Here is a 17153-nt window from a genome sequence, read left to right as displayed (position 1 = left end):
ATTGGCTCCTTATTTTTACATAACAACTGAATTTAACTTTTTAATTTATTCATCTTCATCAATTGGGTAACACATTTCAGCCAATCACTAATTTTTGTATCTATGCTTCTTTTAAAGGACTAATGTGTCTGGTAATTTCATGCAAGACCCGAGGCAGACTGGACACAAATTCATAATTAAGGGAAAACCAACTATCAAGATAACCAGCTAAAATTATGCACTCCGATTGGAGAATGACAAGTATCGTTTAAGTAGGCATTTGTTAGATCTGCATTTACCTTTTATAATTATTTTCAAAGGTCACGCTTTCTTTGCAATGATCTGCAAAAAAATAAAAACATATCATTTTAGATTGAAACATAAGCTTCTATACTACAATAAAACTCCAGAAAGCAGATTTTTTTTTTAATAAAAGCATTCTATCATAATAAACTGGTTAACTAAAGGTCAATTCACCTTTCCTTTTACTCTCAAACTGAGGTTATAACAAACAAAAGTTCATCAGTTCTGCACAACCTAAAAGATTTTCACATTTCCTTTCCATTTCCGGAAGCCTTTCACATTTCACAAAGCATAAAGCTGCAGGTCCAAATTGCTGTTCCTGGGCTTATTGCAGTTTCTGTACCCTCCACAATCTGAAATAATTCCGAGCAACACCTCAACATCCAGATTACACATTCATTTCACTGTCCCTTTGAGACAGAACTTCAGAATGGACAAAAGCTTAAATATGTTAACAAAAACATGTTAGCCAAGGATGTATGAAAATACGAGGTGCTTTCCCTTCCCCAGTACCAGTGGCTTTTCTTTCCACTGCACTTGTGGCATTATGTCATCCTCCACCAGGTTTTTTTAAAGAAATGGACTGTAGAGATCACTAAGAGCACAAACTAGAACCTAGAGTGTAACATAACTGTTACTGAAGGGCTCAACTGCTTGCTGGAGTATGTTTCCATAGGCAACAGATAATGTCATACAAATGTTCATTATTCACGTGAGTTTCAGTGTAGGAAGAACTCACTGCTGCTCTCCAGTATCCCATGACCTCTTCTCTGTGCAAGCCTCTGCACTGAATGTTTACTGGCCATTAGACATGGAAAGACGGCATCACAGCCAAGCCCAAATGCCTCTTTACTCAACATCTACATATTCACATTTTCCAGCTATCAGTTCCATTGGTGGAAGATCTTTCATATTTGAAAGTCTTTCTACTTTCTTCATAGTCAACTACAGCAGTGCCCTGGCAGAGACAACCTAACTCAATAGAGTCATAGAGGTTTACAGCATGGAAACAGGCCCTACGGCCCAACTTGTCCAATAGATCAGGTTTAAATCATAAAATCCCAACAGTGCAGAAAGAGGCTATTTGGCCCATCAAGCCTGAAATGACAACCCCACTCAGGCCTTTTTCCCCGTAACTCACGTATTTACCTTGCTAATCTTATTAAGGGACAATTGAACATGGCCAATCAACCTAACCCGCACATCTTTGGAGATCTAAATTTCCCCCAACACTGTAGAATATTAGGTTGTGCAATTTTTGTTGAGCCATCAACAAACATACATTCCAATATTACATTAATTCCTATACACTGTGAGTAGAAAACTTGGGATTTTGAAACAAGTCACTCAAGGAATATCTATGCTCTTGTCCCGAGGAGGAAAACCTGTGTGATTCCCACTGGGATGGCTGGTGTGATTTAGTTCACAATTCAATCATACTTAGAAATTTATTTGGAGCCTGGGGGGATTCTCACTGAATTCTCCCACACTTAGAATTTTTTTTGGAGTGGGAACCTAAAGGTGCCAGCAAGCCTGGCTCCTGAGAGATCAAGCCAAACAATCCTACACATCCCCCTCCGCCATTCCTACTCACTGACTAAGACTACCCCCTCCACTCACTGGCACGAGGCACCCCATTATTTGCTGGTACCAACATCCATCCGCCCCCTCCCTCTACAAATGAGCAACACCCTGCAAAAGGGTCAGCAAAGGACTCACTCTTGACTTTCAGACACCCCTCCCCTACCTGTCACCCCGCCACTATCCCCCCCCCCATGTCTTCCTCCCTTTGGCACTGTCCAGTCAGTTCTCCAACCACCCAGGGACTTCAATGGCCTCTGAGGCCTCCAGTGTGGCAATCACAATTGGTTTCTGTTTTTGGAAACCAGTGATGATTGGCTTCAGGTTCCCGCTGCCCCCATGGGTTGGAGAATTCCAGGAACAGGGAGAATCCGGTTTAAAGCCGACACAGCATAACAGAATAATGATTTAAATATGTTAATCTGATTCCCATCCTCGGTACCAAAGACAATAACCTTAAGGGTTAACAAAAATCTGGAATTGAACAGAGTTGAAATTCCCCCACACAATATTTTTACTGCAGTGGTTCATGCAATTGTGCCAAATCCTGTACATGGTATTTTATTGAAATAATCCAGTACTTTTCAAAATTTTCACTAAAACAGTGTGTGTAGGAATTTGACATGAAAGTGTCAACCACCAGCCCTAAAAATAGCACACGGCAGGACTGTCAACATCCCGTGATCAATGCAAGGGGTAATGAATTTGTGACAATGTATTTTACACAAAAGGTTTAACCAATACTAACGCATGCAAGTATTTCAAACTCTGGGCTTTTAGGTAATTTTCTTCACTCAAAGCCACTTCCATGTGATAACCCTTCAAATTTATCAAATAAACCATGATTTCTAACAAATTGATTAAAAACCTACCTTAAAGAAGAAAGTCTTTGTACAATTTGTGCCTCTTAGACAGCAGCTAGTCTGCCACTCCCTCTTCACAGAGGTTTCTGGTTATTTTTAACAGGTGAAAATTACATAAAATAATGTATTCCTATGAATGCAAACACCCAATCCAGCTCAGCTAATGTAATCTGACTCATCACTACCACCAGTTGAAACTGTAATGGAAAGAGGAAAAAACTTTTTGCTTTAGAATTTTTAAGAACCCAATAAAAACATTTTGGCTGTGTGCTTCTGTAGCTCGGCTGTAGCTATCAGATATTTTCACGTACTTTAAAAACAGCTAATTTTGAGCTTACTAACAAAACAAGATCAAGACATTGGACCCAACTTTTTGGTCGCAGGTGAAGCTGTTGACCATGAAGAAATTAGCCCACAAAGAACTTGTGACCTCTATGGAATGGGTTTCCCCTTTCCCAACAGCAGTTTCAATCTGGAACCAAGTCAACTGGCTCTCCAAGCATCAAGCAACAGGGAAGTCAGCAAACGAGGTAAGCAACCAACATCATTAAAATACCTGCACAGACAGCCAACCAGGAAGTCAAAAGCTTTAAATTTTCAGACAGCAAAATAAATGATTGAGTGGGTAAAGGTAAAAGTTGAAATAGCCATATAAACAAACTTTTAAAAAAATTAAAGTGGAGATTTATTTTCACAATGGAGAAATTTGAAAATTTCCACAATTATAAAATTCCAAGGGCCAACGAAAATGTCAGCAGTAGTTATGAAGTTAAACTGAGTTACACCTCATTCAACAAGCTGAAACTTTTATTTTTAAGGGTCTCTTATAAAATTAACAGCAGAAAGGTGAAGCTTCTGGATTTTCAGTTTGTTCTGCACATTTGCAGTCTAGAAGTCTCACAACATCAGATTAAAGCCCAACTGGTTTATTTGGTAGCAAAAGCCACTAGCTTTCGCAGCGCTGGCTGCCCTTCATCACGTGAGTGGGAGTTCTAATCAGGGCATATGAAGACACAAGCTCAACTTACAGAATAATGATTGGAATGCGATTCTTTACAGCTGATCAAGTCTTGAAGGTACAGACAGTGTGAATGGAAAGAGCGTTAAGCACAGGTTAAAGAGATGTGTATTGTCTCCAGACAGGACAGTTAGTGAAATTTTGCAAGTCCAGGCAAAGTCATGGGGGTTACAGATAGTGTGACATGAACCCAAGATCCCAGTTGAGGCCGTCCTCATGTGTGCGGAACTTGGCTATCAGTCACTGCTCAGCAACTCTGTGCTGTTGTGTGTCGTGAAGGCTGCCTAGGAGAACGCTTACCCAAAGATCAGAGGCCGAATGCTCGTGACTGCTGAAGTGTTCCCCAACAGGAAGAGAACAGTCTTGCCTGGTGATTGTCGAGCGGTGTTCATTCATCCGTTGTCGTAGCATCTGCATGGTCTCCCCAATGTACCATGCCTGGGGACATCCTTTCCTGCAGCGGATCAGGTAGCCAACATTGGTCGAGTTGCAAGAATATGTACCATGTACCTGTGGATGGTGTTCTCACATGAGATTATGGCATCCGTGTCAATGATTCAGCATGTCTTGCAGAGGTTGCTGTAGCACGGTTGTGTGGCGTTGTGGTCATTGTTCTCCCGAAGGCTGGGTAGTTTGCTGCAGACAATGGTCTATTTGAGGTTGTATGGTTGTTTGAAGGCAAGAAGTGGGGGTGTGGGGATGGCCTTGGCCACAGCATTGTCCACAGCAAACTACCCAGCCTTCAGGAGAACAGTGACCATGACACCACACAACCCTGCACAGCAACTTCTGCAAGACGTGCCGGATCATCGACATGGATGCCATCATCTCACATGAGAAAACCATTCAAAAAGTAGACAGTACATGCTCTTGCAACTCGGCCAACGTTGTCTACCTGGTATGTTGCAGGAAAGAATGCCCCCAGGCATGGTACATTGGGGAGACCATGCAGACCCTACATTAATGGATGAATGAACACCGCTTGACAATCACCAGGCAAGAGTGTTCTATTCCTGTTGGGGAACACTTCAGCAGTCACGAGCATTCGGCCTCTGATCTTTGGGTAAGCATTCTCCAACGCAGCCTTCACAACAAGCGACAGCACAGAGTCGCTGAGCAGAGACTCTTAGCCAAGTTCCGCACAAATGTGAACAGCCTCAACCGGGATCTTGGGTTCATGTCACACTATCTGTAACCCCCACGACTTGCCTGAACTTGCAAAATCTCACTAAATGTCCTATCTGGAGACAATACAAACTCTTTAACCTGCGCTTAACGCTCTCTCCACTCACACTGTCTGTACCTTTAAGACTTGATTAGCTGTAAAGAATCGCATTCCAATCATTATTCTGTAAATTGAGTTTGTATCTTTATACGTGTGACATGAACCCAAGATCCCAGTTGAGACCAATTCCAGTGGTGTAATGAAAGTGAACACTGATAGCTTTGCCATCTTTACAATCACAAAATCCTGATCATTTTTCAAATAACTTATTTTCCTTAAACTACTTATTTAAGGAAAGAAATAAGGTATTTCCATTGGTCCCTTCTTAAGAACAAATTTCTTCCTGCAACTGGCTACTGAAGGTCTCCAACAATACCTTTTCTTGAACAAAACTACTAAATCATGGAAATAGAACATAGAACATAGAACACTACAGCACAAACAGGCCCTTCGGCCCACGAGTTGCGCCAATCACATCAACACCTATCTATAACCCCCAATCCCATAAAACCCCATATACTCATCCAGAAGTCTTTTAAAAGACCCCAGCGAGTTCGCCTCTACCACCACTGACGGCAGCCGATTCCATTCACTCACCACCCTCTGAGTGAAAAACTTACCCCTAACATCACTTCTGTACTTTCCTCCCCACACCTTAAACCTGTGTCTTAATTAAATACTTAATTAAAACAAACTAATTGGTGCAATGCAGCCATCTGCAGCTGATAATAAACAATACATTGCAAATTTGTAACACCTTTCACGTAGTAAAATATTCCAAAGTATTCTGCAGAAGTGTTACCAGGAGGAAGAAATGACATTGAACCACATGAAAAAATAATACAACACGTGACCAAAATCTTGATCAAAGAGGTAAGCTTAAGGAAAGTCATAAAGATGGAGAGACAAGAGGATTGGAGAAGAAATTCCAGAGCTGAGGGACCCAACAGCTAGATCTCCAACGGTGAGACAGAGATAATCAGGATTGCTCAAGAGGCCAGAATTAGAGGAATGTCAGCTCTCGGAGAGTTGAAGGATCAGAGGAGTTTACAGAAGCAGAGTGTGGCACGTCCATGGTGAAATTTGAACACAAGGGTGGAATTTATTATTATAAAAAATGGCTGGATGAACATAAAAATAGATCAATGAACACATGATCAATGATAAATGAATGAAACTTGGTTGAGTTAGAATAAAGGCTGCAGAGTTTTAGATGAGTCAAAGTTTACAAAGCTGGCTAGGAGTGCTCTGGAACACCAGCAATAAAGATGTGTAACATTACATATTTCAAATGTATTGAATAGAGTCTAAAAAAGTGTGACTACTCCCACAGCTCACTCAGTTCTTAGGTCCACTGACTTGTTTTGTATTGAGCACTGGCAATGTGATGTTACCTTGATAGCAGACAAGGTTGCAGCAGAGGTCACACTGATGGCTTCAATTTCTCAGCTTTAAAAGGTGGAATAACTCCTAATCCCACTCCCACTCCTAATCATGATCAAATTAGCCCTGCTGTGAAGTACATCCAGCCAGATTCGGTCCTGTGGTGACAGTTTTTTGTGGACCATTTCACCTATAATCATTGCTTCAACTTGAGTGGGTGAGCTTTGATCATATGGGAGAAGGCTGCCAGTGTCATACTCCACAAGTTCAATCCTTGACAGAGGAGTGGCATGGATACATGGGTTTACAGAACATACTGGAACACGCTCTTTCCTTGTTAAAATAAAGAACCGCACATCATTTTGAAGTTGCTGCCAAACATTAATGAAACAGGGCTCAAAATCCATCACTAGCAATGAGTAAAACTGAGGTCTCATGCAAAGTGTTATTTGAGAAGTCTGGGAAGGGGTTCTGAATGATAACAAACATGAAAACACATATATCATAGTCAATGTCAAACATAATTGCTGCTTTTAGGCTTTCAAAATTATGAGACCTTGAACAACCTTTTGTCCTTTTTGCAATGGACTGCTCCATGGCCTGTTGCCTGGATACTTGTGGACTATGGCTGGCGAGGGATTTGGCTAAAACACATCGTTTTTGTGGTTCTGACTCATGGTCTTTATTGCTACATGTTAACAATTTGATTCAACTGGCCAGAAAATAGTCAAGAATTTGCAGCCATGCCTGCCAACAATGAAGAAGTAGGTCGTTCTGACTGGAAGCTGGATGCAAGATTGATGGATTTTTTTTAAACAGAACTACATTTGCTCTGCTGCACTGATTTTTTAAAGATTGAATGCAGCAGGGGCGGGCAGGGGGTGTGATGGTGGTAAAGAGTTTGTAGTGTTATCTACGAAGCTCAAGATCAAAGCTTTGCTGAAAACTAACAATGAAGCTCCAAATTATTTTGCACATTATTCAATAATAGGGACAAATGGTGGTTAGGAGATCTGTGAATGTCTTGGGTTAACTTCCATCGCTGTTTTTCACTTAGTGCTTCACCTTGGCAACCCAAATGAAGGTCATTTGGGACTACTACTCCGTGGCATAACTTTTGGTAACATTAGATATTACCTCATCAGGTCATGAAATGATTTACTTTATAAAATGCAATGTTCTAAATGGCAGAACATGGAGTCATGGCAGTAAATCTGAACATCGCACATTCTAACTGCAGCCACACTGTGAAGGGAATTCTGATGCACAGTTTCACCTTTGCCAGTGCTTACACCTGCCTCCTTGTCCCTATCCTTCTCCTAAAATAAAAATCAGTGAAAATTTTGCCTACTGGAGTTAAAGGCAGATTTCTAACACCCAAGAACTCCCTCTGTTCATGCCCCAATTACCCCAGGTCTCAACAGCAAAGCTCCCAGATGGTCAATAAGCAATCTGCTTCTAGACTCCCTTGGAACATGGCATTCTGAATCTGAATGGTGCATGAGTACAATCCAAGGAAACTTCAGCTCCTTGAACCTCCTTTGTGGGAAGATGTTTTGCAATAACTCAGTAATTCCCAATATCACCACCTCTGTCGAAGTCGGGACCTTCACAATAAGGGTTATACAAAAACACTCAACTCACAACTTGACTACATCAATGCCGTCAAAGAGTTTCAGTTAAATTGAACAGCCAGTTTTCAGAATCATTTGTTGCATTAAGCAGTCATTTTGGACTTCCCTCACAGCTTCCCTGTCCGCGAGTGAACATACAGTACCAAACCAGCCCCCATGGAAGTTCAATCTGCAGTCCTCATTGAGTTGGCACACAACTCAGTCTCATACAACCAGTTTCTGTATCCTTTTCCTTGATAGGGGAATATTAACAGACGATGGTTCCCAAACCTGATCACAACCCTTGCTTAAAAAGGATCACTTGTGGATGGCAGATGAAGGGAAATTTGGAAAAACACTGCTATTTTAGGTATTGCAAAATAAGGTGTGTTATAACATGAGACAATTGGTGAAAAACCTTAAGCAACAAGCCACATATTCACTGTATTATTATGATCATTTTAATGGTGTGCATCCAGGTTCTGTTTTCAATCTACAAGGGAGAATTAAAAATCTAAAAGCTGCATCAGACACATCTGAATACAAAAAAGGCTGAACAAAGTGCCCACGGAGAAAGAAAAAAACCAGAAAGGTTGTTGAACAACCAATAAACTATTTTCAACTTTGAATGCAATTTTTGTTTCTGTCAATTTTCACAATGCCCCTCCTCTTTTCATCCTGAAGGTAATGTTTCCTTGTTAGCAAGTTGAAAGGTCACTATAGGGAATATACAGATAAGCCTAATCTTGTCCTCACCAATATCAGGCCCTTACATCTCCTACAGTCTGGAATTACTAGGTAGTAACTGCGAGTGGCAACTTTGGTTGATATTCCCTCCCAACACCAGAAATCCTAAAGTCAAAATGTAGCAATCCCACCCAGCACCCAGACTAAAACTATCTAGCTCAGCATTGTGCTGGGGCCTTTCTATTTTAGGCTCACCTACTCACTACCTTTAGGAGCTAATATTTGGCAAGTAGAGTGAAGTGTACACGCTTATACTGCAGCCCTGCTTTGTAGTAATGCAAGTAAATTTCTAATACATGGGGTAATTTGCACAGGCTAGTGTTATTATACAACTAGCAAAGGCACACAAAACATTGGCAGTCAAATTAGTAAACTTAACTATGATCTCATCCACCCTTCCCATGGAAACCCATCCATCTCTCTCATGTATTTCCATGTCTTACAGGCCATTACCTCCAGCCCATGATAAATACCCCACCCAATTTTGAAGCCAAGGTGACATACTTTTGCCCATTTAACTCCAGTCATGAAGTTCCCAATTAGCTAAATTAGATTTTGTATCGCTTGCCAGTTAACAGTGGTTCAGACAAGAGAGGCTGCTCTCGTAACCAGTGTTTGAACACTCGTGTTTTGAGTCTTCCAAAGCACAACCACTAAACCTTAGCTCCCATCCAAACAATTTGAGTTTGAACAGTCATCACTCAAGATATAGATGAATATGCACTCAAAGAAATATTTGCATTTATGTAGTATCTTCTCGTGTCCATTGGAAACATGTCAAAGCATTTCACATTCAAGTGCAAAGAAAACAACCACTTTGCACAAGCATATCATACAAGGTAAATCACCATTGCTTGAGGGTGGAACATTGATGACACTTGGATTTCTTCCTGTTCTTCTTCCAATTCCGTGAGATCTTTTAACATCAGATCAAACAGGCAAACAAGGCTCAGTTTAATGCCTCATTCAAAGAACAACACCTGGACAATGGAGAAGTGTCAGCTCAGATTCAGAGTGTGAAACTCAAACTTCTAACCTAGAAATCACTGCTATAAATGAGCCACACTGCAACAAAAAATACAAAAAGGCAACTCATAATTTTTGACTGATGTTCAAGAAAGCCTGAAATAAATAGGCATAAATGCCTTGTTTACATGTGTTTTCCAGAGTAAGAACTATAGCATTGCACAGGTTCAATGATTAGTTATGTTTTCGGTTTAGAGGTATCTTTAAATTGTACTGCTCACCATCGTTCTTTTGTATTAATGCTCAAGGATACACTATTACCCCACAAGAATAATAACTTGGTCAGCTTTATCAATAAATGCTGTAAGTCACTGATAAAAACAACCAAATCACAATAACAAGATAATTTAATCAGTAAACTGTCCTGTTTAAAATATGGCAATTCTGGAGCATTTTTTCTCAGATTTAATAATGTTCCTTAAATGCACACCAATATATTACAAAAGTCTCAATGTCAAACTTTAGACTAGATATGTAAGAAACTGTGAACAGTCCTTTAATTCTGTGGAAGTCCACAGAGAAGCATGGCACCAATAGAAAGGATTTTGCCATCAGCACCAGCCACTCATTATGATGACACTTGCCCACAGAAGGCTCCGAAAGGGAGATCTAGAACCTGTGTGAACAGAGCAAGCGACCTTGCATCTCCTTAAACCAGCTTTGTTAAAATATTTAATACCAAACATGTACAGAAAGTGAAATGAGGGGAAGGAAAGGAAGACTGGACTAAGTGAGTGAGATAGAAAGAAGTTTGAAAACTTTACTTTAAATCTACAACATTAATTAAATTCTGAAAAAAGTTAACTTTCTGTCCTGGAGGTTGCTTTGCGATAATTATCTTAGATTAGAATAAGCAAAACATAACTTTTCTCTGGCAGTTTTACTGGGCACCTGGTGGGCAAATGTAGCAGCTTCATAACTTTCCATATATCTGAATGCAGGTCTCTCAGCAAGATTCCAATATAACAAAGGTTCTGGAGGAACAAGGCAACTTGGACAGCTATTTCCCAATTTCCATGTTTAATTTCACATTTACAGCTGCCAGAAGTTGCTGTCTGATTTATTCTTCAATGATGGCATACGGTGTTCGCTTCTTTTATTTTGTTATTCCTATCTCAAAATCCAGGCCATCATGATCTAATCTGAACTCTATCTGAAATATCCAGCATGCTCAGACCAATTTATATATCCATCAACTATGTCAACTACAGTGACATAATCTATTGTCACAATATATTCAATTCTACCTCTCCTCTTTCACCCTTGTCTCTGACACAGCTGCTATATCTTCTGACTGGCATTTGGCAACAGGTCATGGAAGTGTGGACATTCCCATCAGGTCAATATTGAACACATCAAAGCCACTCTTTTCAATCCCTGCCAGCACACAAGCTTCTTTGGCCCATCTGCAACAACCTCCCAGATTAGGGTTCTACTGCTCTCGAATGGTACATGCATTGGCAACCTGCTTTCATCCCATATCCCCTCCATCATCAAATCCATAATCTTCCAGCTCCTGACTTCTGCCTGGCAAATTCCGATCACTCCTCCACTGAGGCTTTAGCTGTACATTTTTATTTTTTAATGGAATGTGAGCATCACTGGCTAGGACAGCATTTGCTGCTCATCCCTAATTTCCCTTGGGCACCACCTTCTGGAATCGCTGCAGTTTATGTGGTGTACTGTTAGGGAGGGAGTTCCACGATTTAGACCCAAAAACAATGAAGGAACGGCAATATAGTTCCAAGTCGGGATTGTGTGTGGCTTGGAGGGGAACTTGCAGGTGGTGGGATTACCACTTGTCTGCTTTCCTTATTCTTCTAGGTGGTAGAGGTTGCAGATTTGGAAGGTGCTATTGAAGGACTTGAGAGTCGTTACATTGCATCTTGTCTATGGTACACACTGCTGCCACTGTGCACCAGTGGCATGGGAATGTTTTAAGGTGATGGATAGGATGGTGATCAAGCTGGCAGCTTTGTCCTTGATGGTATTGAGGTTAAGTATGGTTGGAGGTATAGTCATCCAGGCAAGTGGGAAGTATTCTATCACATTCCTGGCTTGTTACTTGTGATTGGTGGATAAGTTTTAGGGAGTTCAGGGTTGAGTTTTTCACTGCAAAATACCCTTCATCCTATTCTTGTAGCCACAGTACCCATATGGCTGGTCCAGATAGGTTTCTGGTCAATGATAACCCCAGGATGTTGATGATGGGGGATTCGGCAAGAGTAATGCCATACCTAATAAGCGTAGAGGGTTAGATTCTTTCTTGTTGATAATGGTAATTGTCTACCACTAATGTGGCATGAATGGGAAGGGGATTGGCAGAGTGGTATTGTCAGCGGACAAGTAATCCAGGGACCCAGCGAAATGCTCTGAGGGCCTGGATTCAAATCCCATCACGGCAGATGGTAAAATTTAAATTCAGTAAAAATCTGGAGTTAAAAAAAGTCTAATGATGATCACAAAACTTGGTGTAAAAACCCATCTGGTTCACTAATATCCTTTAGGGAAGGACATCTGCCACCCTTATGTGGGCTGGCACATCTGACTTCACATCCATAGTAATGTTTTAAAGCATCTCTGTTTTAAAGGATCTTCTCTTTAGCCTGAGGTTGTGCCCTGTGGTTTTAGTTTTTCTTACTATGGAAATACCCTCTCCACATCCACTCTATCCAGTCCTCGCAGTATCCTGTAAGTTTTAATAAGATCCTCCCCTTATCCTTCTAAACTCCAACAAGTACAGGCCCAGAGTCCTCAACCGTTCCTCATACGACAAGCTCTTCATTCCAGTGATCATGCTTGTGAACTTCCTCCGGACCCTTTCCAAAGCCAGCACATCCTTTCTTAAATACCAGGCCCAAAACTGCTCACAATACTCCAAATGGGGTCTGACCAGAGTTTTGGTTAACTCTTATATGCTCTTTGAGCAAAAGCAATTAGGGATGGGCAATAAATATTAGCCTGGCCAGTGATGCTCATATCCTATGAATAAAAAAAAGTTACTTGCACTTATCGACCTAAACTTGAATGTTGTCCAGATCTTGTTCCATATGAGCGTTACATTTCCAATCTTCTGCTGACAACATGCCTCTTCCAAAATTGCAGCTAATCTCGAATTTCATTTTCATGACCTCTACTGTACAAAATTCATAACTAGCCCTCCTCCTCCTCACCCCATTATCAGCTCCATAACTCTGTGCTTGCCAATTTCTACTGGTTCCCTGTGCTACAGGAAATCTACGTTAAGATCATGATATCCTCTCTCAAAAACGACTCCAGAGTCTCGCTCCACCTGATCGCTCAAGCTGTATGACCCTGCCCACACTTTCCTTGTGTCCCCTGGTCCCTTGAATCCATCATCAGGACCTAATTATTCAATCTCTACCTTTTGCAATAATTCCCAAAATCACTCGGTCCTGGTTTCTTTCTTGTTAATGTGAAAAGCCCACTAAAAACTCAACAATCCTTTTGATCTCTTCACCCGCCCCCCAACCATTTTAGATTTTCTCCTTTTCCTGCTGGGTGCCTCCCTTCCCCTCCATGTTAAGTGCTCCAAACCTTCACTGGCATGTGTGGAGCACATTACTAATGAAAGCTGCTGTATTCCAAATTGGCGCTGGCGTAAACAAAATTCAATGCAAGGTTTGGCTTCCCACCAGCACAAATTTGGATCCATACCATTATAACCTGACTGGCTGCAGGCTTAAGGCTGAATCACCTCGCGTCTCGACTCCCACTATTGGCCTATTCCCTCTCAGTAATGCACCCTACAGCTGGCCTACCTAATAGCAGTCACTACCATTGCTTTGATTTAAAATGCCTCTTTTTGCATTTGCAAATTTCTAACTGCTATTGTTATTCTACAGAGAATTTGTTGTGTAACCATTGCAGTGCCACACACAGATTTAACGTAATGATCCTCGAGTACATCTCTCAACGTCAACATAGCCAAAGCTCACAATTTGTCCAAGTACTATAAGTCAAAATTGGTCTCCAAGCTTTCACTTTCAAAGGGTTCATCCAGTAAAATAACATAGAACGCTGTCTGCCGCTACTCTCTAAAGCATTCACTCAGTTTGATAATCAAAGACCCGCTACCATGCACAAACATCTAATCGAACTGCCCTGTTATATTAGTAGATAAGAAGTAGCATTAGCCACCCACACTGCAAACGTTATTGATGTACATGCAGAACGTCTTTTAAAGCTTGTCATAACCCAATGTTAGCATGGAAAGCGAAAAGCAGCAATTGGTTTAGGGGTGTGGGCTGCTTTGGATCACTGGATTGTAGCCCATTTACACTGTTGGCTTGTCCCAGTAGGACCAACATGAGGCCTTCTACTAAGAAGGGCCTGGCATGCAACAACACTAATATTAATTCAGATAGTTAACTGCAGCATAAGTCGGTCCTCAGAGCAAATTTTCTGCTGGGGGAAAAGGGTCTATTTTATAAAATTCCAATTAAAAATAAACAGGAACAAATTTATCTCTACCATCCCATTCCCAAGCAAACAACAATGTCAGAGGAACACAGTCACGTGTGATTAATAATTGTCCCCAGCTGCTTGCAACAGTAAACAAAACATGATAGCTTGCCTTTTCAAAAACAAAATTATGCCACAATCCTACACAGGGGAAAGGAAAGTGTACTGTACTATTATCACCAAATTAAATGGATGAATGAACTTCAAGATTCAGTTTGATCTGTGTCCATTTGCAAGGGCCAGTTAGCGAAAGAACTGAACGGGATTCAAAATAATAACTGTTATTCAGTTTCTGGTACATCTGTACTAAAAACACAAAACGCTGGCAAAACTCAGCAAGTCTGGCAGCTTCTGTGGAGAGAGAAACTGAGCTACTGGTTGGTTGGTATTTTATAACCTCACTCGGGCGAGGTTTGTAAAATCTCGCCTGAGGTCAACGGAGAATTCCGTCCTGCAAGCCTCGCCCGCCCTGATTCCGGCCACTGTTTCCAGTCCATATGACTAAGATTCACAGGGACTCAGTTCCTCCACATTGCTGCTGGGTCTGCTGAACTTTTCCACAATTTCCTGTTTCTGTCTCAAATTTCAAGCATCCCAGTATTTTGCTTTTATACCCTTTTACTACTTTGCTGCTTACTCATTGTTTTATGAATTTTGTTCAGTACAGAAGTGTTGAGAATGTAAGCACCTGGTATCTCTTACGTCATTTGGTATCATTTCCTGCTGGGTTTTTTTGCCCTCAATGCAGATGGTACTTACTCCAGTTTCACACGGAAGAGCATTAGTTTCCCTATTCTGTTTGCAACATTTAACGCAATAATCTTCCCAACAATATATCCATAATGGAAGAAGACACCCAATCAGAACCACCTTCCCACATTTTGTATGAATGATTAACAAACTTATTCAGATGAATCAAGTGAATGAGGCCATTGCACATCCACATATTCAGAGCAGTCACAGAATCCCAACAGTGCAGAAGGAGGGTATCTGGCCCACTGAGCCTGCACCGAGAACAATCTCACCTAGGGATTGCCGTAATCTCATGTATTTACCCTGCTAATCTCCGACCACTAAGGAGCAATTTAGCACGGCCAATCACCTAACCTGCACAGCTTTGGACTGTGGGAAGAAACCAGAGCACCCGGAGGAAACCCAAGCAGACACAGAGAAAATGTTGAACTCGGGTCCCTGGCGCTGTGAGGCAGCAATACTAAATACTGTGCCACCGTGCCGCCTCATTCAACCACCATACTAAGAACTGTGCTCCCTTATCTATCACTTCTGCTCCCTTCCCTCTTTCCCTTCCCTCCTGAAAGAAGTACTTACCCCGGATGCAGTTCCATGTACACAAGCAGCCAACTTTACTTCAAAGAAGTGCTTTATCCTCAGGCATTGTATGGGCCCAACACCTTGGGTCCACAATATTGGGAGTGGTAAAGCAGTCTTAATCTGCTTGTGGTGGCAAACAACTGATTTCAAATGCTGACCAGTTATTCAACTGCTGACAGCCAAACACAGCCAGGCCCATTCCCTGTGTCACTTTCTTGCCCACATGGATTTGCACGTTTAGGATAGCAGCTGGAAGCAGAATCTCAGTTAAATCAACTGTATTTTCCCCTCTTTAGAGTAAAGGCAAATGACTACTACAATTGCTGCTTTGGCTACCTCAACAAAACTCAGGGATCAAACATGGCACCTTCCTAATCATGTGTGGCTCAGGGTTACTCTGTGTACCCACTGAGCAAGGGAATGTAAATATTACAGATTCAAAACTGATGACAGCTTGATTGCTAATTAATGAAAATTCATCTAGATTTGTACTCACTGTAAAGATTCTCTGCATTGTAAAGTGTTGACATTTAAGTTTTTTTGCCCTGATTCACCACAAAAGGGAAAAAACACAAGTCTGAAATAAAATACAAAATTATGGAAATACACAGCATGTCCATCGTTCCCTGTAAACAGAAATACAAGTGGATATTTTCACTAAATCTCATCAAAACAAAAAAAAGTAGGCAAAAGGGGAGGGTCAGGGAATGTCACAGATTTTATATGCTAAATGCTGGGACAAAGAGATAGTTAATAGGTTTAATAAGATGCAAACTGTTTTCCTTTAAAAAGTAGCTGAAAAAGCTGGGTGATATAAAAGTCATCTCACCCAATCCTTGTCAGTAGGAGGAAAGTTAAGTCAAAATTGAAAAGGACAAAGTGAGTCCATGCAATTACTTTTTGAGTTTGATAAGCCAAGTAAGGGAATGGACTACATTGAGACTAAGGGAGGAAAGGTTCTTGTGATATTCCCTCAGAAAACATTCTCTGCGATATTGCCTGACCCTCCCTTTTTGCTTACTTTTTTTGATTTTCATGAGATTTAGCCAAAATATCCACTTGTACTTCTGCTTACAGAGATTGATGGGTCTGTGTGTATTTCCATAACTTTGTTTTTTATTTCAGACTTCCAGCATTTGCAATTTTTCTCTTTTTAGGTGAATTGGGACAAAAAAATTAAATGTCAACACCTCACAATGCAGAGAATTTTTATAGTAAGAACAAATCTAGATAAATGCTTATTAACTAGCAATCAAACTATCATTAGTTTTGAACCTGTAATACTTAGATTCCCTCGCTCAGTGGATACACAGTATGACCTCGGGGTCCTTGTGCATGAATCGCAAAAACCCAGCTTGCAGGTGCAGCAGGTGGTCAGGAAGGCGAATGGGATGCTGGCCTTCATAGCGAGGGGGATTGAATATAAAAGTAGGGAGGTCTTGCTGCAGCTGTATAGGGCATTGGTGAGGCCGCAGCTGGAGTACTGTGTGCAGTTTTGGGCGCCGCACCTGCGCAAGGATATTTTGGCCCTGGAGGGAGTGCAGAGGAGGTTTACTAGGCTGATACCGGAGTTGAGGGGATTGAGCTATGAGGAGAGG

At 41.2% G+C, this 17153-nt stretch overlaps 1 protein-coding gene across 6 annotated transcripts in view; it reads right to left on the bottom strand.

Annotated features, from left to right (window-relative positions):
- The window catches only part of LOC145342356 (transcriptional regulator Kaiso-like), a 58370-nt gene that overhangs the window by 39465 nt on the left and 1752 nt on the right, over positions 1–17153 (bottom strand). For 4 of the 6 annotated variants that reach the window (XM_080187875.1, XM_080187874.1, XM_080187870.1 and 1 more), the window contains exon 2: positions 279–321. The gene's annotated coding sequence lies outside the window, so the exon portion shown is untranslated. Of the gene's footprint in view, positions 1–278; positions 322–9560; positions 9591–16051; positions 16133–17153 lie in introns of those variants that run through there. The other 2 variants (XM_080187871.1, XM_080187873.1) reach the window with 2 other exon arrangements.

The sequence above is a fragment of the Carcharhinus amblyrhynchos genome, chromosome 4 (genome assembly GCF_965287045.1).
Source record: "Carcharhinus amblyrhynchos chromosome 4, sCarAmb.v2.hapA, whole genome shotgun sequence".
Lineage (NCBI taxonomy): Eukaryota > Metazoa > Chordata > Chondrichthyes > Carcharhiniformes > Carcharhinidae > Carcharhinus > Carcharhinus amblyrhynchos.
The sequence above is the reverse complement of the archived record's forward strand: the minus strand, read 5'-3'. Positions and strand labels throughout refer to the sequence as shown.